Source organism: Pseudopipra pipra, chromosome 3 (genome assembly GCF_036250125.1).
Source record: "Pseudopipra pipra isolate bDixPip1 chromosome 3, bDixPip1.hap1, whole genome shotgun sequence".
NCBI classification, from domain to species: domain Eukaryota; kingdom Metazoa; phylum Chordata; class Aves; order Passeriformes; family Pipridae; genus Pseudopipra; species Pseudopipra pipra.
The window spans coordinates 102,811,100-102,823,410 of record NC_087551.1 but is presented as its reverse complement, the minus strand read 5'-3'; the positions used below and the strand labels follow the sequence as shown (position 1 = coordinate 102,823,410).

General features: G+C 37.9%; 1 long non-coding RNA gene across 1 annotated transcript; it reads right to left on the bottom strand.

Annotated features, from left to right (window-relative positions):
- Positions 1 to 5,998: 5,998 nt before the first annotated feature.
- Positions 5,999 to 10,755, bottom strand: LOC135412120 (uncharacterized). The gene is made up of 2 exons (XR_010429506.1): positions 10,548 to 10,755; positions 5,999 to 8,342 (listed from the first exon to the last, which is right to left on the bottom strand). It is a non-coding gene; the product is annotated as an uncharacterized LOC135412120 (long non-coding RNA).
- Positions 10,756 to 12,311: the final 1,556 nt, after the last annotated feature.

Here is a 12,311-nt window from a genome sequence, read left to right as displayed (position 1 = left end):
TATTGCAATACAGTTTTAAGTACCAACATTTTTCATATTCCATTGAAGAAACCATATTTTCAAGATACATTTGCCTGTCATCAAAAAGATATGTGTGTATATATATATATATTAAAAAGGTTGTTAGATTGTTTCCAGCTGAGACTATTGCCTTACTGTGTTAGGTGCTGCACACACTTACAAAGTAAAATAGAACAGTTGCTATGAAGTACTGGTAGAAGAGATACAAAAGGAATAACTTTTTTCCTTGATCTTTGTGTTAAGTAGTCTTATTCATATATTTGGATGATAACTAGAGAATGTGGGCTAGATCTTCACAGCTGTAGAGTTCACTATATAACTTCTAGCTTCAGAATTCCTCTCACCTACTGAAGCCAGCCCCAAAACACCCCTGAAATGCCTCCTCAGAAGCAGGCTAAGCTAGCCAAACAAAGGGCTAGCCAGTAAGAACCAAATAAAGTAAAACCTTTCTGCTCCATGCTATGAATGATTTATGTTACATTAAGAATGTCCTCTTAAATTGGACATCTGAGCTTCATTGCTGAAAGAGCAGGAGAGACTGATCCTGTTATAGTTCCTAGTCTAGGGGATAGACCCTGGCCTACAGGATGCAGAAAATCAGAATTAAAGCCTAAATCAGGTCAGCGGCCTAAACTCAAATCCTACTCATGTGTTAGAAGCAGTTTCTGGGATGCAGCTACAGACAAATCTTCTCGCCAGTCTGGGGAGTCACCACTTCCTGTGGAGGGTGGGTCCAGGGCTGTCTTCACCCTTTGAACTGTGAGATTGCTAGGTTGAATCTGTCTAACCTCAATTTCCGGCTCTAAAGTTCCTGTTATTGATTTCTCTGCAGAATAGTCCCTTGCTTTTGGATAATTCTGCCGCATCTGATCACCCTATATGCAAATGATCAAGTTTTCCCTTCTCTCAGCCTTTTCTTCAAGTAGCTGAGATGACAGACCTCCTCCTCTAAAAAAAAAAAAAAATAAAATTGTGACTCTCTTTGAAAACTTCCTGAAGATTTTATGATTTCCAGAGTTTTTCCACACTAGTACTGGGTACAATATTCTGGTAAAATTCTTAGAAGCTCTGTGTGCAGAGGAAAGGTCAATTATTAAATTCTAGATATTATTATTTATGCATTCAAAAATTACATTAGGCTTTTAGTTTGAATCCAATACCTGAGAGCACATGCAGAGATGATTATTTGTGATGATGATCTCTGCTTTAGCTGGAGGTCTTTTTGTGATATGCTGCACTAGAGTGTTCTCCTAGCATTATTTCTGTTTGTTCCTTGCTTTTAAAAATATTGTGCTTACCTTGAATTTGCTTCTATTCCTTACACTTTCTGAATCACTTGGTTATTTCTGTTCCATAGTTAAAGATGTAATTTTATTAGTATTAATTTCAGCTGCAAGCCTTACTCAGATTGCTAGGACCTGATTTTCAGATGCATGAGAAAGAAGTTTTGTAGGTGTCTATAGATTTAAACCTACTCATCTTTGGTAGATTTAGCAAGTATGTGATCTTTGTATATGATCTCTGTTAAGAAGTTCTTAGAAGCCAACAATTGTGAAAGTTAAACCCTGCGTGGTCTCCCTCTTTCTTAACCCTATTTAAAAGAGTGATGCAGAATATATCTAGAATATTGTGGTATGGCAACTAGCCTTATTTTAAGCACACACTAGAGAAACCATGAGGTCTTGCTGCTTAAGATAGAAAAAAAATGTTTTAATCCTCTTCAAAGAGAAAATGTTTGGTTCTAGGAGTGGGGTGAGTAGTAAACATAATTTAAAAAAATTTCTTCATTCTTTATCCTGTCCTTTTGCAAAGCTCTATGTGGCATCCTTGCATCTCCTGCATACAGCAATGTGTTTAGGTTAGTGGATGTGTTTTGAAGTTATTCAAGGGTACATGGGTTTTGTGTGAAAGTGTGGAAAATGATTGAATTAGTTCAATCTCATAAGAATTATCTAACTACAGTAACAACTGGTACAAATTCTATATACTGTATCAGAAACAGAGTAATCACATTCTATACACAGATCTTAATAGTTTAGAACTAGTTGAAAATGGGAAGCTGAATCATTTGCAGCTGAACAAAGCTCTGAAATTTTATCTGTTTCAGCCTTATATGTCAAGACAAGATTTGGAACTCAACAAAGTAATCCAGTCATTTTGAATCAGATTCAAAATGTTTCACACATTCAGAAAATCCTACAGATAAAAGAATAGTTCAAACCTATAATGTGATACCAGTAATAAAAAGCTGTGTTAAGAAAGAGTAGGCAATCTTAAGTAGACAATCTAAGCAAAAGGGTAATTATTGCCTCCTATCAAATTTCAGAAACCGACACATGGCACCCTGTTCTGGAAAAAGTTGATCAACTTAAGCTGAAAATGTTTCAGTTCTTAGTAGTATCACGTCAACAGACTAAATCCCTGGCAAGTTTGGACTTGCTTTAGTAGAAAAAAATAGCATCACTCTGAATGCACAGACTTGACTGGCAATTCTGAGTCCCAGCTCTCAGCCTTTGACACGACAGTAAATTCTTCACCAGTACTGATACTGTTAAGTGACATGTTGATGACTGATTAATGCCATAGTACCATCTCCAATTGCACCACAGAGGTAATATTTTCTGAAGAGGTGCAACAGCACTGCACATCAATACTCGAGAAGATGCAGTTTTATAACGTTGTTATAAAGGTGATCTAGCCCAAGCCCCCTGCTCTATCTTCAAATAGATCAGGTTGCTCAGAGCCTCATCCAATCTGACTTTGAATGTGTTTGCAGTAGTGCAGTCAGCTGTTTTGGTGTGCATTAGTCTTTTAAGTGTCAAAACCAATAGAAGACCCTTTTTACATATATAGCCTTTAAAAAGTTAAAATATGTTTAAAAGTATTCCATTTTCGAACATAGGGACACTGTGGGACTGAGCTTTGCAACAGATTGCAGGAGATGTTACAACAGAGACTGACCTCAAGTTGCCTACAATAACCTATTCTCCAGTCATGCTGCCATGAAAACTTTATTTCTGATTCCCAGAATTGAAACTGCATGTTTCAATTGTATAAGTAAACTAGGAGCCAGAATTATTATTTTTTTCCTTTTCATTTCTAAAATTCTAAATGCTAGCAAGTTGTCTTTCATTAATTCATTCACTATTTTTACAGCACTGTCACTTTTGTATGCTGCTTGGTCATACTAAAGCTTAGTCTTCAGTACACATTTCTCTTCCTCACTTTCAGTGCCACATGAGCTATACTCATCCTAACATTTCCTACCAGAAGTATTTATGTGTCTGCTTTTAATCATTAGAAGCAATTTTAGAGGTTGTCTGCTTTTTCTTTGTTTGTATTTGTTTTCCTATCTCCACATAAATCTAATTTAGCTTGTAAATCCTTGAGGACTCCATGTTTATTTTAACCCTATTTATATTAAATAATAAGAATGGATTGATACCAGAAAGAGCAGATCTAGACACACTAGCGGTATAAGAATCCCTCCTTTCATTTTTGTTTACACTATGTTTTACTTTGTCAAAAAAGTAGATTTCTATTTTTGTGATTCCAGTATATAACCTTCTTAGAGCTTTTGAAATCTTTTTTCAAACATAAAAAAGGTAAGTTTTCCAGCTACAGGGCAGGCAGCGTGACATGTTGTTCTGATGTTCTGAATATTCTCAAAAATATCAAGCAGTATCCGGGTACATTTCAAGGGGTGCTGCCAAAACTAATGTTAAAGAAACTTCACTGTCTGACCATCCAGGAGCCACTCTGGGATTACTCTCACACCACCTGAGCTGGGACCGAGGCCCCTTCACAGCTGCACCTCACACTTCTTACAGATTCGACCCCAGGTTTGCCACAGCAGAGTCTCAGACACCTGGATCCTTAAAATAATTTCTCAAGCTGTGCATCCAAACAGGGACCCTGAACAAAGGAAACCCTGGGCTTTTATACCCTCACAGTCTGGGCAAGTCACAACCTGGAATTCTAAGCTCTTGCTGTGCCTCCAAGTGTCCAATCCCCTGGCAGGGCCACAGGTCCCCAGGCCCTTTGTTATGCAAAGGGTGGCAGTTCATGGCCCCTTGGCAGGGGCTCCCACCCTCCAGAGCTCAACCTGCAGCTCACACTGAAGCTGCACACCAAGCTACCTGCACTGAATGTCTTCCTCAATACTAAGTAAAAAACCTTGTTGAACCCATGATCAACTTTGTTCCCTTATTTAAAAATCTGAATTTAATGTTGATGAGTGGTAAGATCACCCTATGTCACTATGGCACAGGATCCATCTGTTAGAAGTTAACATCCTACTATTCTTGTTTTTCCATTTTAAAAGTCCTGACAGACCCCTTAATACTTCTATCTAAAACTCTTAGATCATATGTGTAAAAACTTCCTCTGGAAAGGCAAGAAGTTCCCTGTTTCAATATTATGACTGAAACATAACTCCGAGAGAGAGTAAATTTGGCACTTAATAACAGCTGAAAAATGTAGAATCTACCTGTTTTGTTAAAATATTCCACATCATGTGAACATACCCCATGGATAATTGTAACATAAAGACTTACCATACAAAAAACTGAAGAAGAAAGAGTTACATAACCATGAAATAGGCAAATCATTGCTATGCCCTCTTCCTTTTTTTTTGCTTTAGTAATTCTAAAAGGTTCAGACCAAACACTCTTCTCATTTGTAACTGGCTTAGCTATGCAATTAACAGGAATAACATATTGACTGGATATCCAACCTTAGTCAGGTCCACCAGCATGATCTTCGTAGTCTAGTGCTATCGCATTGTATGAATAAAAGTGAGAATGGAGTGATACTAAAAGTAGACTGAGGTCTAAATCTTGGTTTGAGCTTTTAGTCAGGCTGATGATAAGTAATAGGAATACAAAGGTAGGACAGATATTGCAAATGAGGATATGGATTATCATGCTTAAATGGCAGCAGAATGTGAGGTCTGCTGAAGTCAAGGGAACTGGTTTCCCTGCCAAAATGCAGAAAAAAATCAGTCTTCCACAAAATCACAGCCATGAAAGCAAGGTATAATTTATCTCTCCAAAGAGAATTTTCACTCACTCTTTGCACAGCTATGGAAAGAAGAATGTCAATCTTATTTGCACAAACTAGGATAAATATTTATAAAAGATTTTGACCCTCAAGCGTTGTGATATAAAGCGTGCAAAATTAATCCCATGTTCAGAAAAGCTGACACCTTCCTCTGGAACATCTAACATGGATTCCTGTTATTGCACAAGAGTGAATAACAATGACCATTGATCTGATTCATAACAAACATTTCTGTGGCTTCAGTGAAACGTGAATGCAAAGTGAGAGTGAGGTTCAGAGACACAAAAATTGCAGTATTATAGCACAAGAAGATATAAACTGTCTATCCTGAATACTGGAAATCAAGTCTGTTCAATGATCCGATTTTTTGCTTTGTTTTTAAAACACATATAGTTTTTAATTCAGGTACAGATTACTATTCTGCTGTTTCCAACATAGCTGATGAGGAAATGTTGTGTGATTTCTGACAACATCTGAATATAATAACAATCATTTCAGAGCCGGACTTGAAGCCTCCCTTTGAAATAAGTGCAGTAGAGAACATCCTACAAGACTTCTGCCCCTCCTCTCCTTGTGTGAAAGTATTCCTAAAACCAACATGAATATTCACAAGGAATAACTACCATCAGCCACATTGGGCCCCAAACAGAGGTCTTTTAATAATAAAATTATGTTTAAGATTTCTTCCTACTATGCTAGAAAAGGTGTTGCCAGTACCGGATCTGGCCTTCAGAAAAAAACAGTAGTGATCTTGCATCTGCTTCTTATTGAGTGATTGCATGCCACTTCTTTATGTGTCTTTTTAAATGCATATTTGAAGCTCTTCTGAATAGGAATTTTCTTAATACTGTACTACAGTATGATTCTTCTCTAAGTTGATGCACTGCTAAAAATAATAAAAGGAGACAATTCTGCCTTATGGGACAAGGCTGGATGTTTATTTTTTCTTTCTGTACAATGTTTTTCCTTTGTTCTTTGCTCTGGACTCTTATACTGTATCCTGAACTCATTGCAATACAAAACTAACATGATATTTGCTCTTATCCAAGATAAATATTCATTGTTTCAATTACTTTGATGCAGAAATAGTAAATAGAATACTGAATAGGAACATCTGGAGCAGTTTTTGGACCAAATTTCCAAATTACTGCAGAAATTTGACCTGTATATTCTAAACTTGCCTGTGTCCCTTGTATTTTAAACAGGACTTATGCCAGGTCTCTGTGAAGGTGAGACAATCCATCTCAGCAGGACTGACCCACCGGGAAATAGAAGATTACTTTAATCACTTTAAGTTATCAGGAGATGTTATAATAAAAGATGCACTTTCCTGATTATACATCCTTGTCAGAAACACCAGGAGAGTGACTGAGTTCTGTGTGGCTTGCATATCTGCTTTAAGGCTGCTGTGACAGCAAAACTTGGCAGAATTAAATATGAATCTTTGCATGTGGTTTCTATAAATCCGACATTTTCCACTTTACAATCCAGAAAAGATGATTGAGCAGATGGTAATGCAAGCCACTGGATTTATGTAATTTTTTTCTAAAAGTGGGAGTTTTCACTCTCAAGAGCAGCTTATATATGAGGGATTGAAAAGGCTGAATACTAATTTTTTTGGCAGAGCACCATGCTCACATAACCTAGGTACACAAATACTAGTTATAAATAAGCTGACTGTAGGAGGTACAGAAAACAAATTCTTTCTGTGTCAATGAATTATGTCTCAGTCAACTTCAGCTATATATATACCTATTCGTGTACAATATTTTAATCCATTTATAAAACAAAGAACTAAGTTCTGCATTTAAGTAATCTAAATAGAATATGTTAAAACCAAAAAATCTAAAAAGTAGGATGCATGAAGCATGAGCAAAGACATAATAACGACCGCATTTTTATTTTAAGAATTCTTCTCAGGAGCTGCTGTAATCAGTGACTCAATGCATAACTTATTAATAATGCTTCATAAGACGCTCTTTCAGCAGGTTTTCAACTTTCCTACTGGGGCCCCATGTGAACTAAAAACAAAGCCCTGCATTTTATTATTGCTCTGTTATTCTTCCAAGATTTCCCTGAAGGTTGAAGTCTCTCTGCTCTGCCTGGGAACTGTGCACAGACCAAGGGTATCCCACAGTGTTTTCAATGACTGTGCTTTCACTGTCACTGGATGATCCTTTTTGTCACAGGATTTTTCTGGGGTATCTGTCATGCTTATCCAAGATTTCCAGTCAAAAATACTGTATTAACCTCACCATAAGGCCATAGAAGGAAAATCCATCTCTTCTACTGTCAGGCACAGCAGCACTGATGTTGAGTGTGTATTCATGCTCAGGAGCTTCTGTAGCCAGCAGGAAGCGAGAAGATCTTCCAGGAAGCAATTTGGCCATTTAAGGCTAAAGTGACCTTCCAGCAGTGCCTTTTACTCATGCTTTAACAGAGAGAATCCTCGGGCATTGGGTATCCCATCAGAATCTATGTTTTAACATGTCTGTCACATGTCCTGTGTTGACAGTCTTGATGCAGACAGACTTCTGTGTCCTATGAGAGTTAACCAGCCTTTGCACAGACACAGTGAGCTGTGAAGAACAGTACTTAGGACAGAATCCTAGACATAAAAATTCTCCAGCAGGGATTGTCTTTATTTGCAGCTCATACAGAGCTGAGCACATTTTTTGGCTCCTTGCATGAACAATAATTCTTAATAACAGCACTGTCTGCAGGCCAGAAATGCTCTGATTCATCTCAGCTTGTAATTCTGGAGTCTGTATTAATGTTTCTTCATCTGCTTTTTTCTGAATGGACTCTGCATACTTTCATACCAATCAGGGAGTGATTTTTATTCTTTTTTTAATTGTGGCTTCCAGCCTCCTCTACCCTTTATAAATGCTTTTTAAATTTCTCTGCTTGATGCTGCAAAACTCCAATACACTAAAATGCCCACTAGCCTTGGAATGTATCCTGGTAGTGCTTCTCAGCACAAATCCTTGCAGAGCACTCTCTGGACTGCAGCAGTCTCCTGAAGACTGTTGACAATTGCAAGAGCTTCCTGATTCACTTCTACCATTCTCATGAATTTCCCCGTACAATCATTAAGGTTCTTGGATGGGTAGAAAATTATTATACCTTTGTAATCACAGGCAGATAATTTAAATGAAGGGCACAGTTCTTTCCTTTGCCATCAAAAATATGCCTGTTGCCTATTACCTCTGAAAGTTCCTCCTCCCCTTCAGCCTTTGCTCAGAGTCCACATTTCTGATCTGTAGCAGATGGAAGAAAATGATTAAGCTTACACATAAGGACCAGATCCTGCAGTCCTAGCTCCTTTCTTATTCTGGCAAATTTCCCATTGATTTCAGTGCCAGAGTAATAAACGTAGAAGGACAGCTGGATCTGTAGCAAAGATATTATTGTCAGCTTCCTCTATATTTTTCAGAATATTTTTCACAGAGTGATTACTGAGATGTAGGGAAGTATATTTTCCCTACCCAATGCCTTGTTTGTATTCACTATGTCTAATGAGATTCCACTGTGCCAAAGTAGTGCATTTTAAATTTAACATTCAAATTGTAATTGATAATTGCTACATTGCAAAGGGGGCAACGTCATCTAAAAGACTTGACATTATTCATCTGGTATAGGTGAATCCTCTTTCCTGGGGACTATTTGTGGTAAATCCTTTAACTATTTTGTCCTTCTGTTTCAAGATATTTTCTGAATGTCTGGGTAAAATGAACTTTGCAGGTAATAAGCAGCATTGTGAATACCATAAAACATATATAGATCACATTGGGCACCCTTTGGAACATAGTTTACATCAAAGAATAATCAGAGTGAATCATTCCACGTGGACTTGCCTGCTTTGTTTCCAGGGTCTAATAAACAATTCAAGTGAGTCATTATTTTAACATTGTATACCTTTCCTGTTTATAAGCAGTAGCGAGAACAATCTGGAAATTATTTCAAAAGGCATTTTAATTTTTGCAAATCATACTCTGAGGCTTTGTCTTCTACAACATGCACTTTCCTTATACTGCAGAAAGTTTGGGGAATTGGGTTTTCTTTTACATTTCATTCTAAACTCTTGGGGACAGAACTCTTGTTAAATTTCTGCATTTAAATAAGGAATGACAGCATATCCATAAAAAATATGCATTTGCTATGTATAAATCATGATAATCCAAATAAACTCAATAGAAGGGTGATCCCATGGTTAGTTATTCGGGCAGAGTTACCTTCTCTGTCCATGTGTTTCCTACACGACTTTGAAAATCTAAGCTTCATCCTACCTCCCTTTTGCTTACTTACTTGAAGTATCTAATTTTTTAGGCTGTCTTTGTTATCAATGGAGAAAAATAAGCAACTCCAATGTGCCTGCCTATTATCTGTTTTCACCCTTGAGATGGGATGGGATTGAGCAGGACTCAGCTTTTTGATTGGAATAGGTGTATAACAGCTTTTGAAAGCCCGGCCCTTATTTTCTCTGTGTCTCTTCTTAATTTTTAAAACAGAAATAATTTTAAAACTCTTCCAGGATATCCCAAGAAATCATTAACAATGTATCAATGAACAGAAATCAATGAAGTGTGAGAAGACCAGTCAACAGTTTCTTTACACAGTCTTAAGACTGGTAAATAAGACAGAGGATTTCAACACAGATATAGTAATGGCAAGAATTTAGCACCCACACTTTAAGAGCGTGGAAAGATCTAGCAATATAAAACTTACTGTGACTGGTCTGGGCATAACTGTTGTAGATTGAATGTAAATGAAATAGCTTAAGTAAGTTTGACTGAGGTCCAAGCATTTCTCCAAGAGGCAAAATAAGAGGATTAAGTCACTGTAACAGTCTCCCTGCTCTTGTGCATATTACCCAGGACTTACTCACAAGCATGTAATTTTATTCTGCTCTAAAGCCAAAGTTTCTATCATAGTTTTTTTTTGTGAAATCATTGAACTGATTTTGCAATCAGAAGAACACAGGGTTTTTCTACTTGCTCATGGTATTATTTAATGTATGATTCACCATTTGTATATAGTGTTATGTGTAGTTATGGTTTCCACCACAGTGTGTGCAGATGCACTCACTGGTCTGCAGTTTTCCAGATTACAGCCCCCTGAAACCCAGAGGAGTTTCATTCCCTATAGGGTAGAAATGCTTGTGAGAGACAGAAAAAAGAGGAAATAACAAAGAGAAAGTTGGATTAATATTAACCTCTATAGGAACAATCAGCAGGTAAATAATGAGGATGGGTAAACAGGTTGTAATGAAACAGTGAGATGAAACTAAGTAAAAGATAATCGTAGTTGAAAGCCTTGAAACTTTTCCTAATAGTAAGCTTTCTTGCTCTAGCAGTAGTCTTTAGAAGGAGTCAGTGGAAACATTACCAGCTGAATCAATTTGGAAAAGAATGGAAAAGGTGTGAGTACAGGAGAAATCTCCCACTAGAAATAAATGTGTTTACCTTCCATTTCTTTTCTTCACTATGCAGCTGAGGGATGTCTGAGAAGTCGGAAAAAATATAAATTGGGAGAGAGAGATACAGGTTTGATTCCCAGGCTTGCAACAGATTGTCTGTGAGAACTTGACTAAATCACTAAAGTTCTCATTTAGAGCTGACTGGGAAATGAATTTCACTACTATGTAGAATGTCAAGGTTCAGGGAAGGGAAAAAAAAGTTGTCCTTAACCAAGATGAACTTTGGCATAATGCACCGCAATGAAATTCTGTGGGAATAAGAAAGGCAATGACCTCCCATTCCCTTGCTGCTGCTCAGCTCCCTGGCTGTTTACTTGGCAACCAGATGGAGTCAGAGCACTGAGGCATCCTTCCAGCAGGTGCAGTTTGTGCTTACAACGTTTCCTCTATTGCAATCCGGTTAAAGCAGAAATAAAAACATGTACCCACAGGGTTATCTGCTCAGCCTAGTCTCTGCTTGCTCTGCAACAGCTCCTCTGACTTTCTTATGTACTTGGCTGGTACAGAACGAGCTCTTCACTGTTACTGGCTCTGGGAGGGCCACTTCAATGAAGACTGGTTGGGGCTTTGTTGGCTGCTGAGAGAAGAGGGAGAGCAGTATCATTTACATTTGCAGCTTTGCTCCCTTCTGACTTTGTGCCACTGGGAAACTCTGTATTCACAGCAGCTGCCAGGATAAGGATAACTGCAGCATTGGAACTCTCACTGAGTTCCTTTGTGGAACAACGTAGAGTTGTCATATAGAAAACCCACACCATGATCTGTTTCTTTGGTAATGAAGATCCAACCCATTTCCCCACTACTTGCACTGTCACAGTTGCTGGGTTTTCACTGCCTTATGGGCAATCTGTGAAATGAATGCTTCTCGCAGGCTGCAGTCGCTTGCTCAACAAACAGCCACTAAACATTTTGCTGCCTCAGGCAACCAGGGTTTGCCTGATACGTGGGAACTGGCTCTGGCTTCTTGTGCCTCTGTTTGCTGTTCCAAACTCTTCGGGTTCCTTGTTCACTGCTGTTTGCTGTCTGAGATGTCTCTCAGCAGAGAGTCCAGATAAAGCAGGTGTGAGGAAAAGGAACAAAGAAACAGACAGTACTTAGAATTAGATTAACCCTCCAGCCTCCTGCAAGACAATGGCATTTTTTGTACATGCCATTTGCTTTAACTGGCCTGTGCTCAGTTGGAGGCAACCCACAATGACAACATTGCTATCAGTGACTGTGCTTGTATAACAGGGATTATTTTATACCCTGGAAATGGCATAGATCTATTCATTTGTCAATACTAAATCCTATGACCTATTTGGCTTAATATAGATATATTATTAGACTGCAAAATTTCTCTAAGAAGATCACCTACAACTGGAAACTAGCAACATGTGAAGAGATTTATAGTTAGCTATATAATGTAATCCCCTGTTTATTATCTATAAGATTTTAACAATTGTTGTGCCCAGAATTCTCATGTGCAAAGAGGTGATATCACATTATGGGATATGTTCCAATGACATGACACAGTCTTAGTCTCTGTATAAGTAGGCAGGACAAAGAATGAAAGAAGTGTTTGCTGGTGCAAAGATGAGTGACAACACAGTAAGTGACAGCATATTTGACATGGGAAACAGATAAATCTTATCTCAGTGCTTTTAAACCAAGTACTTCTTCTGTTCCAGTCTCATTTAGGTATTTCATTCAGCTGTGTTCAAGCAGGTTTTACACATGCATAATATATATAGCTGCCAGTAACAAAGGT